General features: G+C 46.7%; 1 protein-coding gene across 1 annotated transcript in view; it reads left to right on the forward strand.

The window, feature by feature from the left end:
• CUX2 (cut like homeobox 2) overlaps window positions 1-18,109 on the forward strand; it is a 711,333-nt gene that overhangs the window by 82,150 nt on the left and 611,074 nt on the right. The window lies entirely within an intron of this gene.

Consider the following 18,109-nt stretch of genomic DNA (forward strand, 5'->3'; position numbering starts at 1 on the left):
AGCAACACATCTTAAAAAAGTTGGGACAGGGCAACAAAAAGCTGGCAAAGTAAATGGTAGTAACATGGAAGAACTTGAGGAACATTTTACAGCTAATTAGGTTAGTTAGCAACAGACTAGTTACATGATTGGGTATAAAAAGGGCATCTTAGAGAGTTGGAGTGCTGGAAAAGCTGCATCTAAAAATTGTCTAACAATTTCAGAATAACTTGAAAGAATAGAATGGAGAGCCCCCAACTTGTTCTTCTGAATAAATAACTTTATTATGATGGGCAGAGTGTACAAATTACAGCAGCTTATGTGTTTTGACTCAGCAACAATACTCAGGTAGGCCGTGGCATTTAAACAATGCTCATTTGGTACCAAGGGGCCCAAAGTGTGCCAAGAAAATATCCCCCACACCATCACATCACCACCAACAGCCTAAACGGTTGATACAAGTCAGGATGGATCCATGCTTTTATGTTGTTTAAGCCAAAATCTGACCCTACCATCTGAACGTCGCTGCTGAAATCGACACTCATCAAACCAGGCAACGTTTTTCCAATCTTCTATTGTCCAATTTTGGTGAGCCTGTGTGAATTGTAGCCTCAGTTTCCTGTTGTTAGCTGACAGGAGTGGCATCTGGTGTTGCATTGTGCTGCTGTAGCACATCTGCTTCAAAGTTCGATGCATTGTGCTTTCATAGATGATATTGTGCATACTTTGGTTGTAACAAGTGGTTGAGTTGCCTTTCTATCATCTTGAACCAGTCTGCCCATTCTTTGACCTCTAACATCAACAAGGCAGTTTCGACCACACAACTGCCGCTCACCGGATATTCTCTTATTTTTGGACCATTCTCTGTAAACCTGAGAGATGGTCGTAAGTGAAAATCCCAGTAGATCAGCAGTTTTTGTAAAATTTAGACCAGTTCGCCTGGTACCAACAACCATGCCCTGTTCAAAGTCACTTAAATCCTCTTTCTTCCCCATTCTGATGGTCAGTTTGAACTTCAGAAGATCATCTTCACCATGTCTAGTTGCCTAAATGTATTGAGTTGGTTCCATGTGATTGGCTGTTTAGCAATTTGTGTTACCAAGCAATTGAACTGGTGTACCTAATAAAGTGGCCGGTGAGTGTAGATGTTAGTCATCATGCTCATTTACCTGGGCACCATTTGCGACTCTGGAAATTTGAAATTATTGCCTAGGATACTAATCATTGTCTGGTGAAAATGACTACTAATGTATGATTTTCTCTATTACACTCCATTCCACTTTGCATGCTGACTTCTATGGTCTATATGTCATACAGCTCTGCAATGTACACTGTGCTGCATGTTTAGAATTGCTCATGGCTCCACTCTACACACCATCCTCTAAACAACTCAGTTTTGGTTGTTTAGCTATAAGATGTCTCTGTGGTAAATCATGCTACTCTTTTGCCCCTGGAAGACATCCCGTCGGACGAAACGTTCATAGGGCAGAGCTCAGTGGTGATATCAGCACGTCCGTCCGGAGAGCCTGCAGCTCTGGGATATTGATTTTTGATATTGTTTTTCTTGTGAGTACCCATCAATTTTATTAAAGAATCAGATTTTAACTGTACTTCATTATGGGATTATCTTGCTTTTTTCTGGCTATGTGTTAATGTCGCTGAGGCAAGTTTATGTGAAGCAAACTATGAGAGAGGGAGCTGGAGCCATCCATCCATCCATCCAGACGGGATCTGTCATTCTAATGCGCTGTTAGACCTCTTGAGATGTAGGGTCTAAATGTTTGGTAAGCTGCTTTATTCATATAAGGTGGCTATTGCACAATTGGTGTGAAGAGTTTGTATTCACGTTAGACTACCTGAATATTCAAATTTTTTCACTGGACTCTAATTTGACAATATTATGATTTATGCACTCTTCATGAATTTATGATTTAGGCTCCTTTCACATGGGCGGTGCATCCGGCGGAAAATAGGTGGGGAAGAGGAATGGCGCACTACTGTGTGTGAATAAACCATATGTCTTAAATCAAAGCACTAACAATGAGTGTTGATGTAGAAGTACCATAAAAATTTATTGTTGAAATTAAAAATGAACCAGTCCTGGGGTCCCTCTGGGTTGCTGTGGGAGTCCCATGTGTGGAAAAGCAGGATGACCCAAACACCAGGCGGGATGAAGGAGGGAGAATGTAGAATCACGGGGGTCCAGAAGAGCACCAATGCGGGTTGATACGGATCAGTGTAATCGTCCAGGTGCTGTGTACGGCCGTTACACAGACCGGATTCCGGATCCACCTCTGTTGCCGGAAAAATTCCCCTGTACGCATCACCGGAAGTGACTACTGGAGCTCAGATGTACCATGGACCGGATCTGAAGGATGGAACGCAAGCTTCTAGTTGCTGTAACTACATGTTTCTCGCGCATGCTCTTTGTCAAGTACATCCGGCGGAGTCTGTTTTGCTCAGCGGGAAAGGACCGCTTGTCCGTTTTCATCTGATCTTATCTGATCCGATCCTCTAGACGGATGAAAAATAGGGTTTCCATCTGTCCGGATTTCACGGACAGGATCAGATCGGAGAACAGCGGGTGTCAGCGGAGATGTCTCCTCTAACATCTGCCGCTCCATAGGGATGCATGGAGCATCCGATCAGGCCTGCCTGAAAAACTGAAAGGCGGACCTGATCGGAAAGGCCGTGTGAAATGACCCTAACTGTATGTGATATCACAACATTATTTTTGGAAACAATTGATGTTGGATATTTGATGTGTGACTATCAGAGAGTGCTGAAGTCACAATTAATTTAGATATACATTTTTTAAATATTTTTTATTGCACTTATATCTGCTATTGCACAGATCTGGTTATTTTCTAGCGCGGGTTACCTTTGTATTTTTGTACAATATATACACAACTGCATTCCATACACTGTGCTGTGCATTATACAGGTACTGTATATGCCACCTCACTCCTCTGAACACTGTGCTATACATTATGTACAATACAAAGCTCTACTCTGTACACAGCACAGTACAAAGTATATTCTTTGTACAAAACCCCACTCTGTGCAACTTGCAGTACTATCCATACACCACATGGCCCTGCATCATAAACTCTGCTATGTATATATAGCACTATATATATATATATATATATATATATATATATATATATATATATATATATATATATATATATATACTGTATATATAATATATATATATATGTATATATATACAGTATATATATATATATTATAGCATACCCTACCATTTTCTGTTGTCCCCTTACCAGAACTTACCAGAGGGCAGGGTGCATTTGCTATCGCTGACTCTTCTGTGCCCAAATGGGCACACTTTTGCTAATAGGCAATCAACAGAGGACTTTCACATTTGCCAGTAGTTCTATTGAAACATACAGGCAGTGTAAGCAATTAAGGGAAGGAATCAATGAAAGACATTTACTAAGGTGGGTTTTCACAACACTGCTTTGTATTTAAGTTTAGTCTCACATATCAGATACACTGAATGCTCTTAGTGCAATTAAGATAGGAGTCATTTAATCATAGTACTTGGTTTTTATCTTATTTTGTTTTTTTTTTTTATTTATTTTATCTAGCTTTTATTCATTCATGTATTTCAAACATATTCTATAGTGCTAGTATTAATGTTTTTATTGGATTGTAACCCTAACATCCTTTAGTGCCGATTGACATTGGTGCAATGCGGGAATCCTGTGAATCCACTGCGGGTTCCCGCATCGCACCCAACTGGCAGACAGTTCACACTGCCATAGGTGAACTGCTGGGAGTGTCAATACAAAGGTAACGACACCCCCAGATTAGTTTGCATATCGCAGTGCAAACTGTCTGTTCGGACAGGAACCGGATCACATAGGTGTGAACACCCATGCGATCCAATTCTGATGCGGACCAAAAAAAGAGCCCTGTGCGACCAAGCAATCTGTATGGCTGAATTTGCATCGCACAGACATCGCATGTGATTTGCACAGCAGTGCGCTGCAAATCACATGCGATGTCTGACATCGCATATGTGTGAACTGGCACTAACAAAGAGAAGATTTTTCGGCATCAACAACTTCAGTATAAATAAAATCTCCCCTCACGGAACATGTGTTAAAGTACTTCCAGGGTGCATGTCTGTTCATCCCGGAGGACTGCTCTATCTTGCCTGTGTGTGGTGTGTGGTGTGGCGGGCATGGACTCGATTGTGGCATATTGGCTATGGTCGGTTGCATGCATAAGTGTGGTTGTGCGTGTGTTTGTATGCATTAGCATGCGTCAATTAGCTTGCATCCCGGACACTGGAAATGTACATAGGCTTAGGAGGGTATTTAAATATCCTCATTTTGGTGGCTGATGCTGTATCTTTGGTCAACTACATAGTGTCTACGATTAGTGTCCTGTTTTTCTCCTTGCTGATCCAGATTGCCTGACTTTGCTTGTGTCTCCTGCCCATTCCTGTTGTCCTTTTTCCTGCTGCCTGCCTCAACCTCTGACTGGACACCAACTTCTCTGCTGCCTCAGTGCCTTGGTCTTTGCTCAGACTCTGACCTTCTGCTATAGCATTACTCCATCTCCACAGCATAGCTGCCCTGTTCCTGTAAACTCTTGGTGGGGCAGTCCTGCGACCTACAGATCGACTTCTGTTAAACCACAGTGCCCATACATAAATTGAAGTTCATTCGGTCCCTGCTGAACTGGCCAAATTTCGATCTGTATTTGACAAACTTTAGACTCACTTGGGTGAGTCTTTGTCACTTGCCAGGGGTGTCAATCCTAACAGCATGCATAGTATGATTGTGCACATAACAGGTTTTCATTCCTTTGCATAGTGATTAATCATCTTCATCATCATCATCTTCACATCTGTTTTTCTTGCAAGTTACTGCCTCTCTTACATTGAAATAAATTACAGTTCTGTACCCCTACACACAGTAATCATCTGGCTCGGTGCATTAATAATACAATTTCAAGGCGTAGCAATAGCTAGTAGATAAGAAAAAAAAAAAAAAGATTTTTTGAGCATCATCCAAGCTGCAAGTTTCTTCCCTATGATTTGTAAATTTCTCTTGGAGCTGTGATAGGAAATAGCCAATTACAGTAACCTGATTTACAATGCCCACAATAGTTTAATGTTTGGATGTGATTGATAACCACATTGATAACTGTGGTAAATGAGTCTGCGGTTTTCCACATTACTTTAAAGCTGTGTCTCATTCCGGCCTGCCAGAATGAGTGGACAGTTTGTTGACCTTTACTTTCGGAAAACCATGGCCATTGTCCAGTGTTAGAGGGATGAGTCTATATGCTCCTGGCAAAGAGTCATATGGTGGCTGTTGTAGTTGCGAGTAGTGACTGAACAAGTCAGATACATCCCTGTTATTAAACCTTTTACGTTTATTTAAATTAACTTCAATGCAATTTCAAACTGTTAGAGTCAGCAGTTTCAATTCTTGATCCTAGAATACAAGCATAAATATAGAAATTTAACAGTGTGCTTACCGATCTAGCAAGAATTTTTAGCAAATGTAAATTTTTAGGACCCTTTAGGGCACTTTTATAACTTCATTAGACAATTGCATTCTCCATTGTAGGATACAAAAAGTCAGGGCCCCCCCATTACAAATATTTGGACTGAATTTTCTTAATGGGAATAAAGTCTGACATTTCTGTTTCTGGTGCCACCATGAAAGGAAATCCCTATTTTTATTACACAGAGCAGTGTTTTTATCTAGGGTGGTACTGCACCCTGGGAGTGCCATTTTGGTTCCCCGGGGTGCCACGAGCACAAGACTCACTTTGCTTTGGGTCAGCATCATAAGTTGCCATGGTTTGCGTGGGCTGGCCAAGTGCCAGCACTTTAACAACCATTGACACATTAGGGCAAGAAGGACAGTGTCACTTGTTGCTTTTGTGTTAGTAACTGGCCATGCACCATGGCGGCGTATGATGCTGATCCAGGGCAGGCAGCATACAGGGCCACCCCAGCATTCATGATAGGATGGAAGTTTACCTTCTCCAAACCTGCTCCACTTCTAGCCCTCTGTGTCACTGTTGGTTCCGAAAGTTAGGACTCTGTTGTGAAAAGGGAACTGTGGAATTGGGGGCCGTGTGATTAAAGAACTCTGTGGTGGAGGGCTCTGATGTTATGGGAGGACCTCTGATGTGATGGGACAACCTGCGATGTGAAGGGGGGGGCGTCTGATGTGAAGTTAATTTCATTAAGGTGGTTGTGTGCATTGGCCCAGGCAAAGGTTTCTCATTGTAAAGTAACATTTACATTTTACACTAGGCTGTCTCAAGATTTAGCATCCTTCTAAGAGGGTGCCACGACTGAAAATAAGTTGAGAAACACTGACAGAGGACTAGATGAAACTTTCTATTACAAACATATAGAGCTGAAGTGGCACTCTGCTGCCAGGTTGTACAAGACAGGAGACTCCTTGTAAGGCCAGGCATGCTACATTGCGCACACTATCACATATCTGAACTAAAGTCAGCAACACATCACGCTTATTATGAATTGCCCAATTGCACATAAGGACCAGGCCATTGGATTGAATTTCAAACCAAAGCCAGATCCATAGCCATGGTCTGTTTTATCCTGATGTGTGATTGGCCGATTTAATGAAGAATACTAGATCGGCATATTTCTGGGTTAAAGCAAACATTACACATTATTAAACCTTAACAAACTGAACATATGAAAAATAAAAATGCACAAGCAGAGGTTACCTTCAGTGAAAATCCCTTTTTGATTAGCAGATTTAGATCTATAGACAAGTCATATGCAAATCAGAGCTGTCCTATAAATGTCAAGCTCTGTTCTTCCCATTCCTCAGCTACCTTGTTCCTTTAAAATGACTGGCTGCTTAGTTTACCAATAAGTAAGTAGGGAGCCAAGTGGAAATTGGCCAAGCTTGACTATTCAAGTTTTCAGTTTCCTATATTTTTGGATGCTCTGGTGGTTTTGAGTTTTCTAATTAAACTAAAATGTTACTCCAGTTTCTAAAAAATAATACAAATATGTAGCCCAGGAAAAGTAAAAAGAAAAAAATCTGCTTTTGTTTAATTCTGGAGCTGTTCTTTTCATTATATCCAGTAGATTTCCCTATTCTTCTAATTCAATGACAGCAAGCACCTTTCATCACTTGCACTAAGCTTAGGCTATCATGGACATCACACCACCCTGAGCCTAGAATACTGTTCCACTGAATGGTGCTCACAGGTCATTACAAAAGAGCCATTTAGTGCAGGAGAAAGAATAACCCACTGCAGCCATTGGAGAAGAAGAAGGACCTGTGATGTCTCTGAACCAATCAGAGAACCCTTGTAAAAATTGGATTTTTAATACAGACTTACCTGCAAAATCCTTTTCTTGAAGTACATCACGGGACACAGAGCCATAAATCATAACATATGGGTTCTATAGCCACCTTTGGGTGAAGGACACTGGCAACCAATCAGAATTGATGCCCCCTATATAACCCCTCCCACATAGGAAGTGCCTCAATTTTGTAGCAAGCAATTAAAGCCCCATTGAAGAGGGGAGGTACCTCTGTGTCCCTTGATGTACTTCAAGAAATGGATTTTACAGGTAAGTCTGTATTTCCAATTATCTTTTCGTACATCACAGGACACAGAGCCATAAATCATAACATATGGGATGTCCCAAAGCAATACATCTGAGGGGAGGGGGGACACCAAAAAATATCGCCATCTGTCCCCAAAAGAGGATTACACCACTGCCTGCAGAACACTGTGGCGAAACACAGATTCGTCCTGGGTTCCAACATCCACCCGATAGAAACGAGTGAACGGATGCACCGACGACCAGGTCGCGGCCTTGCAAATCTGAGCCATAGAGACTTGATGGCGATGTGCCCAAAAGGAACCTACTCCTCTGGTAGAATGTGCCTTTACAGGAAAAGGTGGAACCTTTCCTACTAAACCATACGCTTGGGTAATAACCTGGCGAATCCAACAAAAAATCATAGATTTAGATGCTGCCAACCCCTTTCTGGGGCCTTCTGGCAGCACAACAAAGCTCTCCGTCTTACGAATCTGAGCTGTTTCCAGTATGTGCATGCATTACATCAAGAAAATGCAATAACCGCCTACGGCCACATCACCCTGAACACGCCCGATCTCGTCTGATCTCGGAAGCTAAGCAGGGTCGGGCCTGGTTAGTACCTGGATGGGAGACCGCCTGGGAATACCAGGTGCTGTAGGCTAAAAAAAAAAAAAAAAGAAAATGCAATAACTTTTCCTCCTCTGAGTGAGGATCTGGAAAAACAGAAGGTAGTATAATGTCCTGATTCAAAATGAAAGTCGGACACTACCTTGGGCAAGAAATATGGGTGTGGATGTAGCATCATCCTATTTTGATGAAATATCAAGTATGGCTCTCTACACGAAAGAGCTTCTAGTTCCGATACTCTTCTAGCTAAAGTTATCGCAAAAAAAAAAAAATAGAACCAGGGAACCTGACCCAGAGGCTCAAAAGGCTGCTTTCTCTTACGTCCTCCGACAGTCGCCGCCCACTTCATATTCGTCAAAATGGGGTATTAGACTTTGCTCCGAAGGAGTAGCTAGGCAACAGAATATGTTAATATAAAGGTTTTAACACATCCCACCCCCAGGGGGTGGTCCCCTCAGTCAATACCCTCCTACTTCCTGTATCCATACTCCAGTTTCAATGTCTAGCTTGTCAGGAGTGGCTGGCTCTCTCTGTGCTGGGGCTTTGTGCCCCAGACTCTTTCTTCTTTTTTGATTTTTTGTTTGAGTTTTCTCTCTTGCTTTACTTAGCTGTTATTTTTTCAGCGTTAGTTAGTTCTTCTGATGAAGAGGATTCGTGCGGGCTGGGTCTCGGGCTGATCCCCCTGGTCGCAGGTTGTGGGTCGGTGGCTTCCCAGCCTGCCATCGAGCGTTCAGTCAGGTATCGCTCCTGGCGCAGTGAACGACCCATCCCTGTTCGGTGCAGGGATGCTTGGTGAGGTGGCTACCTCACTGGACGCTGTGCGGTTTCTTAACCCACCATTGTGCTGCGTCCTGGATGCGACTCTCCTTGCCTTGTGTGCAGCGGTTTGTTCGCCTGTGCGGGTTCCCCACGCCATCCGTGGAGGTAAGTGTATTTATGTGGGGACCTGTCTGTTTTGGGAGGGCTGTCAGTCTGGGACTGTGTTACCCTGCCTGTGTTCACACTGTGGATTTGTTTCTCCCTGTCTCTCTGGCTGCATGCTGTGGGCATAAGGAGGGGGGGCTGGGCTGCACTGTCTGTGTCAGCCTGTGTATGTGTGAAGGCTGTGTGCTGTGGGACATGCTTTTGACCATGTTGGGGCACTTTACAGCGATCGCTACGGCGATCCGCCATGTTTTTTTTTGCATGGGTGGTGTTAATGCATCACTGTAGTGGGGGAGCGGCGGTTTCGGCGCCAAACGGCGCCATTTTGCCTGCACTCGCCCAGCCGCATGTTTTAACTGCGGGCGGCCATTTTCTTGTAGCCTTCCATAGGCTTTAACAGAGCGCCCTGATTGCATCACTTCCTCTTTCCTGGTGTGCACGATCGAGGCGGCAGCTACAGCGAGGTCTCCTTCAGGTTTTTACCTTTCTGATCTTCCTTTGTCCATTGCCTGGGTTCTGTGTCTTCCCTGTGGGGGTATCAATTGTGCTGTGTGTGTGTGCGGTGGGCTGCGCTCGCTGCGCTTGTTAAAGGGGCAGTTAACCCCTTCTTGGCCAGCAATCATTTTTGGGCAATGGATTCTCAGTAGGGCAAATTTCCTACCACATTGATGGGTAGTCAGGGGACTGCTGTTTCCCCCCCAGGGGGGATTTGGCTGCGATTGTGGCTAATCTGGCAGCACAGGTGCAAATGCTGGTGGCTGCTCAATCCACAAAAAGGTCCAGAGATTCAATTTCCTCTGGTTCAGAGGGTGATGGTGCAGGGGCTGGTGTGGCCGGGGTCTCCTTATCAGGGTCCCGTTCCTCCCTGGATCTTGTGGGGTCCGAGGTGGAGGCTGAGGTTGAAGGGGTGGATGATTCTCCCCCTGGCTCGTCTGAAGAGCTTGCACTCATGGATGAAATGGTTGCTTCTATTAAGCATACGCTGCGTTTGCAGGATGAACCGTGTCCACCTGCTGCCTTGGCAGCTTATGGGACAAAGAGACGGCGCAAAACATTGCAGGTTTTTCCCTGCACGGATGATTTTCAAAACGCTGTTAAAGAACAATGGCGTAATATCCGCAAGCCTTTTGCTGTACCCAGTAGGTTCAAATTGCGTTATCCTTTCACGCCCGCTACTGACGAGCGTTGGTGTGTACCACCTCCGGTGGATCACGCGATCGCGGTTTTGAATAAGTCCACTGCGATTCCTGCTGAGGATACCCCGGTGTTCCGGGATGCCACGGACAAGAGGCTGGAGTCTCTTGCCCGTCATACCTATTCTATTATGGGTTCTATGTTGAAAGCTCTGTTTGCTTCCCTTATGGCGGCCCAGGCGGTCGCGAGTTGGACGCAGGTGCTTAGACGCGTTTTGGTGGCTGACTCAGCCCCGCAGGCGACATTGCACATGGTGGATCAAAATCCATCAGGGTGTCATGTATTTGTGCGATGCGGACTTGGATATGGTCCCGTTGGCCGCATGTGTACACGGTGTGGCGGTGTTGTCTCGCCGTTTGGTTTGGTTGAAGTGTTGGTCGGTGGACCAATCTTCTCGCAAGACTTTAGCCAATCTTCCTTATGACGGTTCTCTCCTTTTTGGTGAATCCTTGGATACACTGATAAAGGGGATCACGGGTGGTAAGAGCACGCTCTTGCCCCAATCCCAGAAGGCTAAGTCGACTCCTGGTAAGAAGCATGCTTCCTTTCGGCCCTCTCAGGGGTCCTTTTGTGCCTTTCGGCCGCACTTTAAGGGCAAACCGTTCAAAGGTCAGGGCTCTCAAAAGAAGCCGTAGACAGGTAAGCAGAAGTCCGGCCAATCCGGATCCGCTGCCCACAACAGTGCGGCCTGAAGGGGCGCCCTCACCCGGTTCTGGGGTGGGGGGATGCTTGCTCGGTTTTCTGCAACCTTGGCTGGCCCGTGTTTGGGACAGGTGGGTTCAGGAAATCGTTCGTTCTGGTTACAAGATCGAGTTTCTCTCTCGGCCGGAGAGCAGATTTTTTCCCTCAAATCTTCAACTGTCTCCGGAGCGTTTGCGGGATCTGCACCTGGTGGTGCGGGACCTGAGAGCTCAGGGAGTGGTGGTCCTGGTACCTCATCGGGACAGGTTTCGGGGGTTCTATTCAAATCTGTTCACTGTACCCAGGAAGGAGGGCAAGGTTCGTCCTATTCTGGACCTGAAGGCTCTAAACCGCTTTGTGCGGGTTCGCAAGTTCCGCATGGAATCTCTGCGGTCGGTGGTGGCTGCCCTGGTTCCGGGGGAATTCATGGCCTCCATCGATCTGAAGGATGCGTACCTACACATTCCCATTTTCGAGGGTCACCAGAGGTACCTTCGATTCGCCATTGCGGAGGATCACTACCAATTTGTGGCGTTGCCTTTTGGCCTCGCTTCGGCTCCGCGGGTTTTCACCAAGGTGCTTGCGCCACTGCTGGCCTTGTTAAGGGCCCAGGGCATCTCTGTCCTGGGGTATCTGGACGACATTCTGGTTCGGTCTGTGACCAGCCAGGGTCTGGAGGAGGATCTGTCCGTCACGGTGCAGACTCTGCAGGAGTTTGGTTGGACGATAAATTATCCAAAATCGACACTGTGCCCGACGGTTCGTCTTCCCTATTTGGGAATGATCCTGGACTCGGTCTAAGCGAAGGTCTTCCTACCGGACGACAAAATCAGGGTTCTTCAGGGAGAAGTCCAGTCCCTCAGGGACGTTCCGTGCTCATCCCTGCGGAAGTGCATGCGGTGTCTGGGTCTGATGGTCTCGGCTTTCGAGGCAATTCCCTTTGCCCAGTTTAACACGAGGGGTCTCCAAGCGGAGATTCTGTCCAAGTGGGACGGGCGTCCGCAGTCTCTGGATGTCGAGGTTTCGTTGAGCCGTCGCACCAGAAGGGATCTTCTGTGGTGGCTCCAGTCCCCGGCGGTGTCGGGGGGAAAGTCTTTTCGTCCTCTTTCATGGACGGTGATCACCACGGACGCCAGCCTGTCGGGCTGGGGTGGTGTTCTGGGCATTCTGTCTGCCCAGGGGACTTGGTCGGGGGAGGAATCCTCCCTTCCGATCAACATTCTGGAGTTGCGTGCGATAAATCTTTGCCTTCACCGTTGGACGGACAGGCTGCGCGGCTGTCCGGTTCGGGTGCAGACGGACAATGCCACGGCAGTGGCTTACGTCAATCACCAAGGGGGCACCAGGAGTGCCCGAGCGGCTCGGGAAGTGGCCGGCATTCTTTCTTGGGCCGAGACTCATGTCCCGGCGATATCGGCGGTACACATTCCGGGGGTGGAGAACTGGCAGGCGGATTATCTGAGTCGCCAGACCCTGGATCAGGGGGAATGGTCTCTCCACCCGGCTGTCTTCCAGATGTTGTGCGCGAAGTGGGGTCTTCCGGAAGTGGACCTGTTCGCGTCTCGTCTGAACAACAAGGTAAAAAGGTTCGTGGCAAGGACGCGCGATCCTCGGACAGACGCGTCCGACGTGTTGGTGGCCCCGTGGCACCAGTATCGGCTGCTGTATGCGTTCCCGCCGATCCAATTGCTGCCCAGGTTCCTTCGCAGGTTGAACTCGGAACCACACACGGTGATTCTTGTGGCACCGGACTGGCCTCGCCGGTCCTGGTACGCGGACCTCGTGAACCTGGCGGTCGACGCTCCTTGGCGTCTGCCTCTTCGAGAAGATCTCTTGTCTCAAGGACCGATATTCCATCCTGCTTTACAGTCGCTGGCTTTGACGGCCTGGCTGTTGAAACCGAGGTCCTGAAGGATAGGGGTCTCTCTCCGGAGGTCATTCACACTTTGATTAACGCGAGGAAGTCTTCCTCGGGGAAGGTCTATCACCGTACTTGGAAGGCCTATTTTGCCTGGTGTGAGTCCAGGGGGTTTTCACCTCGCACTTACTCGGTGTCTAGGGTGTTGTCCTTCCTTCAGACGGGTGTCGACCAGCGTTTGGCGCTGGCTACGGTCAAGGGTCAGGTGTCTGCGCTGGCCGTTCTTTTTCAACGTCCTGTGGCGTCTAACTCTTTGGTTAGTACCTTTGTTCAAGGGGTGCGACATCTGGTCCCTCCTAGGAGGGAACCTTTACCTCCTTGGGACTTGAATCTTGTTCTGTCCGTGCTACAACATGCTCCCTTTGAACAGATCAGGAAGATCTCGTTGTCCATGTTGTCCAAGAAAGTCGCTTTTTTGGTGGCGATCACTTCGGCTCGCAGGGTTTCGGAGCTGGCAGCTTTGTCCTGCAAGTCTCCGTATCTGGTCCTTCATCTGGATAAGGTGGTCTTACGACCTAACCCTTCTTTTCTTCCGAAGAGGGTTTCGGATTTTCACATCAATGAGGATATTGTCCTGCCTTCGCTCTGCGCGAAGCCCAAACATCCGAAGGAGGTGGAACTGCATTCCTTGGATGTTGTTCGGGCGATTAGGGTTTACCTGAAATCGACTGAATCTTTCCGCAAGTCGGATTCCTTGTTTGTCCTTCCTGAGGGACCTCGGAAGGGCTTGGCTGCATCGGCCTCTACCATTGCCAAATGGATCAGACAGACTGTGGAACAGGCCTATGCTTTGAAGGGGAGAGTTCCCCCTGTGCCTGTGAAGGCGCACTCTACAAGATCTCTGAGTACGTCTTGGGCCTGTCGTCATGGGGCTTCTGTGGCCCAGGTGTGTAAGGCGGCGACTTGGTCGTCCGTTCACACCTTCACAAAATTCTACAGAGTGGATGTTCAGGCATCGGCAGATGCTTCCTTTGGCCGCAAGGTTCTTAGTGCGGCAGTTCCTTAGAGCCTCTTGTATGGGCTTCTTGGCTGTTGGGATACATGTTGTTATCCCTAGGTTATTTGGTTTTCCTGGGATTTTTTTGCTTCTGTTGAGCAAATTTTTTCTTCTGTTGCCCAGAGGGTTTCCTTCCTTTGGTAAGGTTCCTTTCTCTGCTGTGGAGACGGCGTTGCCTTGGGCGCGGCTGCGTTTCCCACCCCTCATGTTTGCACTGCTTTGGGACGTCCCCATTGTGACGAATATGAAGTGGGCGGCGACTGTCGGAGGACGTAAGAGAAAACGGAATTTTTGTAAAATCTTACCTGTAAAATTCCTTTCTCTGAGTCCTCCGACAGTCGCCGCCCCCGCCCCTCTTTTGGGGTTGAATGTACTCTACTGCTATTCCACTGAAACTGGAGTATGGATACAGGAAGTAGGAGGGTATTGACTGAGGGGACCACCCCCTGGGGGTGGGATGTGTTAAAACTTTTATATTAACATATTCTGTTGCCTAGCTACTCCTTCGAGGGCAAAGTCTAATACCCCATTGTGACGAATATGAAGTGGGCGGCGACTGTCGGAGGACTCAGAGAAAGGAATTTTACAGGTAAGATTTTACAAAAATTCCGTTTTTTCAAAACTACTTACACCGAATTCAAGTCCCAAGAACATAGTGGTGGATCACTGGCAGAAGCATACGTAACATTCCTCGGACGAAGGTCTGAACCAACGAATGGGAAGCAATTGGTTTCTGGAAGAAAACCGATAAGGCTGAAATCTGCCCTTTGATAGCACTCAAAGCCCTTTGATAGCACTCTACTCCTGCCTAAAGGAAAGCTAGAATTCTCCCAATGATATATTTGTGGGGATTACATTTCCTGGTTTCACACCAGGCAATGAAGGATTTCCAGACTCTGTAATAAATATTTCTAGAGACTGGTTTTCTAGCATTTATCAGTGTATGGACTGCAGGGCCAGACACACACCGCTCCTTCAGGATTAAGGCTTCAATAGCCAAGCCGTCAAATTTAGAGACTGTACAGCAGGGTGGAATATCAGCTCAAGGCCTCATTACTGTCTTGTTACTGTAATTTCTTGATTTGTGCAAACCAAACCCTCCTCGGCCATACTGGAGCTACCAGAATGACTGGTTTCCCCTCTAGCTGGATTCTGCGCAACAGGCGCTGTATCAGAAGCACTGGAGGAAAGGCATATATCAGGGAATAATTATCCCAAGGAATCACCAAAGCGTCCACTCCAACTGCGAGTAAAGCCCTGGTCCTGCACACAAATTTCTTAAACTTGCTGTTGAACCTGGATGCCAACAGATCTACGTTTGGAACTCCCCAGCATAGGCAGATTAATTTAAATCTCTCGGGTGTAAGGACCACTCCCCCGGAAGCATCTGTTGACAACTCAAAAAGTCTGCCTGCCAGTTCTCTATTCCCGGAATAAAGACTGCTGTTAGGCATGGCACAAATCTCTCTGCCCAAGACAGGATGAGGTCCACCTATTTCTGAGCTGACCGACTCTTTGTGCCTCCTTGATGGTTTATATAAGCCACAGCCGTGGCATTGTCGGATTGTATCCTGACAGGGTGACCCCGAAGCCTGAACGTCCAGAATTTCAAAGCCCGACTAACTGCTCGGATTTCCAAAATGTTGATGGGGAGACTTTTCTCTACCCAAGACCATTTTCCCCTGGACAGTGGCTTCCTCCAGAACTGCTTCCTAGTTGGAGAGACTGGCGTCTGTAGTGACTAATTTCCAAGTCACTGGAAGAAAGGATTTCCTTTTCTCCAAATTTCTGGTCAACAACCACCAATTTAGACTCTGACGTACTCTTGGTACCAGAGACATGGATCAGTCCAGAGACTGAACCTTTCTGGTGCAGGCAGACAGAATGTTGTTCTGTAAGGGTCTGTCATGGAACTGGGCATGGGGAATTGTCTCGAATGTGGACACCATTTTCCCCAGTAACTTCATCCAAAGACGTATAGAAGGGTAATTTAACCTTACTACAGAAGAACCTGCTCCTTCAGGTCTGCGACCTTCCTTGCTGGCAAGAATATCTTTGCCTGCATCATGTCCACAAGAAGACCCAGATGCTCCGGACGCTGGACTGGCTGTAATGCTGACTTTACCAAGTTCAGTATCCAACCCAGATGTTCTAAGAACTGTACTGTCTGATGGACATTTTGGCTTAGAGCCGAAGCCAAATTAGTAATAGATCATCCAGATATCCTATTATAGATATCCCTCGGGACCTTAGAACAGCCAATATTGGAGCTAGCATCTTTGTGAACACTCTTGGAGCTGTGGCTAACCCGTAGGGCCACAAATTGAAAATTAGGGTTCTCTATTGCAAAGTGTAGGAACCTTTGATGAGCCTGGAATATAGGCACGTGAAGATATGCATGAGTGTTGGGGATTTTGAAAGAAGGATGCTCGCTCTTCCTTTTTATGGGCAGCAACATACTCTCCCCCCCCCCCCACCCCCCCCAGATCTTTTGGATATACTTATCCAGATCATCTCCAAAAAGGTGTTCTCCCTGAAAAGGGAAGCCAGCCAGTAATTCTTTACATGGCAATTCCGCAGACCAATTTTTTAACCAAAAGATTCTGCGCATGTGTACTGATATCAGAGCAAATCTTGAAATTTGCCTTATGGAGTCTGTAAGAGCATTCACTGCAAAGCATAAAGTGCAAGGTAGATCTGACAGATCTTCCACAGACTCTCCTTGAGAAGGAACTGTCTTGGCCACTCGCTTCATACGGTCTTTCACACTCCTATGATCGCTACTGCTGGTTGTATCGCAGAACCTGCAACCGCAAAGGAGGCTTTCAATAAAGATTCCAACTTTTTATCTGCTGGATCTTTAACAACCTGGGCATTATCCACAGGACAGGTTAAACTTTTGTTAACCACAGTAATAGAAGCATCCACAGAGGGTGTATTCCATTTCTTAGAAAATTTTTCCTCCATAGAATACAATGATGAAAACCTTTTGGGAGGAACAAATATCCTATCAGGATGTTCCCAATCTTTATACATTTCTTGCTCCAAGAGCAGATGTATGGGAAATGTCTGAGGACTTTGAGGAGTATGTAATGAGCCTAAAGAGGAAAAAGACAATTCAGATGTCTCAAGGGGAGGAAATTTGTATCCAGACCAGACCATTTCAGTAAAAGACTGAATGAACAATTTCTGGGCCTGAGAGGTAAATAGAGACTCCTCTGACCCTGACTTCCCTGAAGTGGAAACCTCAGCTTGACCTTCCATAGGGTCATCATCAGCTACTTGTTCCACACCCTCTGCCCAATCCTGAACTGACTCAGGGGGTGGCTCCGGTGAGGGAGATATATTACGTTTCTTCCCTTGAGATGCTGCGATGATACCAGCAATCCTAACCTCAAGGCTGGCTAATGCCACAGCCAAATTGTCCTTAGTGACATAGGTTGCGGCAGAAGTACTAGGAGTAGCTGCTATGCCTGACAACCGCAATGGCTCAGTTTGGCAAGATGCCTCTGGCTGTTCAGGAGGAGAAGACGCATTGGAAACATGGTTAGGACCTTGAAGGCCTGATAGTGGCATTACAGTGCCCTTTCCAGCTGTGCCCCCCCGGTCCTTTTTCGGGCAGACATTGCTTTAAAGCAAGACAAACCGGAGGAGCTATCTTTAAAGTGTACTCAAGGCTAGTGCTAAGCTTATACAGCCTAAATGCACACAGCACTGATTATCCCCAGATACAGAACCTGTTTGTGCCGGTAACATTAACCCATAGTGACTCATGCAACCCAGCTGCTGCTGCTCTGTGTCCCTTTCAGCCTGTAACATAGGCTAGTGTGTTGGAGACAGTTCCTTGCAGGACGTGCCCATTTATGCATGTGCAGCATGATATGTGGCGTCCACGTGCACGCCAATTGTGTTAGAGCACGTCCACCATGCGGCGAATGCCTGTACTTATAGGCAAAGATTCCCCCGTGTGAATAGTCCTACGCCATAGATACGCGATCAGGGCAGAGGCGAACATGCGAACGCTTATGCGCCAGGGCGAACACAAGATCCAAATGGGGTAAGAGCCGCTTAGGCTGAATCTTGTTTGTCACAGCAGATACTGTTGAGGTAATCAGCACAGGGTACACACAATGTGAAACAATAGGCAAGGAAATAATGATTTAAATCAACTATCCTACAATTAACTGCCTTAACAAGA

This window comes from Pelophylax lessonae (assembly GCF_965119305.1).
Source record: "Pelophylax lessonae genome assembly, chromosome: 1".
Lineage (NCBI taxonomy): Eukaryota > Metazoa > Chordata > Amphibia > Anura > Ranidae > Pelophylax > Pelophylax lessonae.